This window comes from Ricinus communis, chromosome 1 (genome assembly GCF_019578655.1).
Source record: "Ricinus communis isolate WT05 ecotype wild-type chromosome 1, ASM1957865v1, whole genome shotgun sequence".
Taxonomy (NCBI): domain Eukaryota; kingdom Viridiplantae; phylum Streptophyta; class Magnoliopsida; order Malpighiales; family Euphorbiaceae; genus Ricinus; species Ricinus communis.
In genome coordinates, this window is record NC_063256.1 from 17063683 (window position 1) to 17067365 (window position 3683).

Consider the following 3683-nt stretch of genomic DNA (forward strand, 5'->3'; position numbering starts at 1 on the left):
ACATCAAATTCCCGTAATAAAAGAATCTACCGAATCAATCTCGGTTTCGCATCATTTTTCAGGAATAAGTACCTCAATGCCAAGTGGTCCATGAAGACAATGGTCTTGGAGAGAACGAGGTATGATCTAAACTTGTCGAAGGCATAAACAACATCCAATAACTCCTTCTCTGTGGTGGTATAGTGCCCCTGGGCTCCTGTCAAAGTCTTGCTAGCATAATAAATGGGTTGGAACTTCTTTTCAATCCTCTGTCCAAGCATAGCTCCAACTGCATAATCAATAGCATCGCACATCAACTCAAAAGGCAGCCCCTAATCAGGCGAAACCATGATCGGGGCTGTAGTTAGAAATTTCTTAAGTAACTTAAAAGCAGGCAAGCATGCATCATTAAAAACAAAAGGTACATCCTTAACTAACAACTGAGTAAGAGGCCTAGCAATCTTAGAGAAATCTCTAATAAATCTCTAATAAATCTCCTATAAAACCCTGCATGGCCTAGAAAACTCCTAACTGGCTTAACAGAACTAGGAGGAGGTAGCTTAAATATAACCTCTATCTTAGCTCTGTCCACCTCCATCCCAGCCTGAGAGATCTCATGCCCTAACACAATCCCCTTTCTCACCATGAAATGGCATTTTTCCCAATTCAATACCAAGTTAGCCTCAATACACCTAGCTAACATGCGCTCAAGATTTGCCAAACAAAGAAAGAAAGAATCACCAAAAATAGAGAAGTCATCCATAAATACCTCCCTAGACTCCTCAATCATGTCCTCGAAGATAGCCATCATGCACCGCTAAAATGTAGCTGGTGCATTGCACAGTCCGAATGGCATCTGTCTGTAAGCGAACGTCCCATAGGTGCAGGTGAAAGTAGTATTCTCTTGGTCCTCAGGTGCAATAGGAATCTGGAAATAACCTGAAAAACCATCAAGAAAATAATAGAACATGTGACCTGCCAAACGCTCAATCATTTGATCAATGAAAGGAAGAGGGAAATGATCCTTTCGAGTTGCATCATTAAGCCTCCTGTAATCAATGTAAACTCAGAAGCCTGTTACCGCCTGAGTCGAGATTAACTCATCCTTCTCATTCCTTACCACTGTCATGCCTCCTTTCTTGGGCATAACCTGCACAGGACTCACCCACGAACTGTTAGAAATGGGATAGATCAAACTTGCATCAAGAAGTTTAATTACCTCCTTCTTCACTACTTCTTTCATGTTCAGGTTGAGCCATCTCTGAGGTTGAACAACCGGCCTGAAACTATCCTCCAACGAGATCTTATGAGAGCAAAAACTTGGATTTATGCCTGGGATGTCAGCTATCTTAAAGGTAAAGGCCTTCTTGTACTTCCTTAGAACTTCCAAAAGCATGGCTTGTTCTTTGAGAGTCAGATCAGCTGCTATGATCACTGGTAAGCGCTTCTCTTCATCCAGGAAGACATAAATCAAGTGGCTCGGTAAATTCTTCAATTCTAAGATTAGTGGGTCTTCGAATGAAGTCTTTACCTTCTGCACTCCAGGCCTGTCAAGAAAAAGATAAGAATCAGTTGACAAGCTCACCGGCTTAATAAAATAAATGAGTTGCTCCAACACTTGCTCGTTGGACAACTCCTCCTCATCCTCAGCTAATGCTACCTGCAAAGGGTCAGAACATAACGTTTCCTACAAATGGGACTTAACCACATCATCAATCACATCAACAGAATACACAGCATCATCATAGTCTAATGACTGTCTCATAGAAGTGGCTAGGTCAAAGGTAATGGTCTCATTATCAACTCTAAGCTTAAGCTTCCCATCGCTTACATCGATAACAGCCCTCGATGTAGCTAGGAAAGGCCTACCCAGGATAAGAGGCACAGTGCTCTCACCCTCCATATCCATCACCACAAAGTCCACAGGAAAGATAAATTTATCCACCTTCACAAGTACATCCTCAACAATACCTCTAGGAATCTTAATAGTCCTATCAGCTAACTAAATGCTCATTCTAGTAGGCTTGGGTTCATGCAACCCTAACTTAGCAAACAAACTAGTGGGCATCAAATTAATACTAGCTCCTAAATTGGCCAATGCACCACTAATTGGAAAATTGCCAATCACACAAGGGACAATAAAACTCCCTGGATCTTGTCGCTTGAGTGGCAGCTTATTCTAAAGAATAGCTGAACACTCCTCATTAAGTACTACTTGACCAAGATCCTCCAACTTCCTCTTATTGCTCAAAATCTCCTTTAAGAACTTGGCGTACTTCGGCATCTGTGAAATTGCCTGAACAAAAGGTAAGTTAATTTTTAGCTGCTTAAACAAGTCAAGAAGCTTACTGTATTGCTTGTCCACCTTATCCTGCCTCAACCTCGTAGGATATGGAACTGAGGGCTGATACTCCCGCACAGGGCTCTTTTGCCTGTCTTCTTTCTTCCTCTCAATCTCCACCACCTCCGGCTCTAGTCCTTCCTTAGTTGGCTCGTCCTACACAATCATATCATCCTTATCAGCTAAAGGCAAAGAACCAGGCAATTTCTTACTTGATCGCAAGGTAATAGCCTTGCATTGCTCCCTCGGGTTTGACCCTGTAGTGCTGGGGAATGATCTTGAGGGTCTCTCTGAAAGCATCTTAGAAATCTGGCCAATCTGAGTCTTTAAGTTCTGAATCGAGGCCTGCTGATTCCTAAGTGCACAATCAGTCTGCTGGAATCTCGTCTCCATAGACGTCACAAACTTCATCATAAGCTCCTCTAAATTTAACTTCTTTTCTAGTGGAGGAGGAGCTTGTGCAGGCCCAGCTGGTTGTTGTTATGGCTGCTGATGAAGTCTTTGAAAACCTGGTGGACCCTAGGCAATATTGTTCCTCCAACCGAAGTTGGGATGATTGTGCCACCTAGGGTTGTATGTGTTGTTGTAAGGGTTGTTTTGCTGCCTTAGGGCATTCCCCGTATAATCAACCTGCTCAACATCAGAAGACACAGGAGAAACAGATAGAAAAGTAGAAGAAGATGAAGCAAACATACCTCCCGCAGTACAGTTCACACTGTAGTGCGGGCCACCATAAAACTCGCAGCCAACATTCGCTGCATGAACCGGCATCTGGAGTTGGTCAATCTTCTTGGCTAGAAGCTCCACTTGAGCCGCCAAGGCTGCTGTAGAATCCACTTGGTTGACCACTCCTCGTCGTCCTGGTCGGCTCCTAGAAGATTGCCACTGATAATTGTTCATGGCCATTCCTCTATCAAGTTCTGAGCCTACTCGGGCATCTTACTGTTTAGCGCCCCACCTGCTGCAACATCCACCATCTGCCTCGTCGCAAGGTTTAACCCGCTGTAGAAGGTCTGAACCTGCATCCACACTGGCAATCCGTGATGTGAGCAGCATCTCAAAAGATCCTTAAACCTCTCCCATGAATCATACATGCTCTCATCATCAAACTGCACAAAAGAAGATATGTCATTTCTAAGTTTAGCAGTTTTAACGGGAGAAAAATACTTATAGAGAAATTTTTCGTCCAACACCGTCCAGGTAGTAATCATCTGCTGTGGAAGAGATTGCAACCATCTCTTTGCTCTATCCCACAAGAAAAATGGAAACAATCTCAGTCGAATGGCGTCATCGATTTTTTCCATTTATCTTGAATGTGTCACAAATCTCCAAAAAGTTGGCGATATGTGCAATAGGATCCTCG

At 43.3% G+C, this 3683-nt stretch overlaps 1 non-coding gene across 1 annotated transcript; it reads left to right on the forward strand.

The window, feature by feature from the left end:
- The first annotated feature begins 3355 nt into the window (after window positions 1–3355).
- On the forward strand, window positions 3356–3462 carry LOC112536484. The gene has a single exon (XR_003080494.1). It is a non-coding gene; the product is annotated as a small nucleolar RNA R71 (small nucleolar RNA).
- The last annotated feature ends 221 nt before the right edge of the window (window positions 3463–3683 follow it).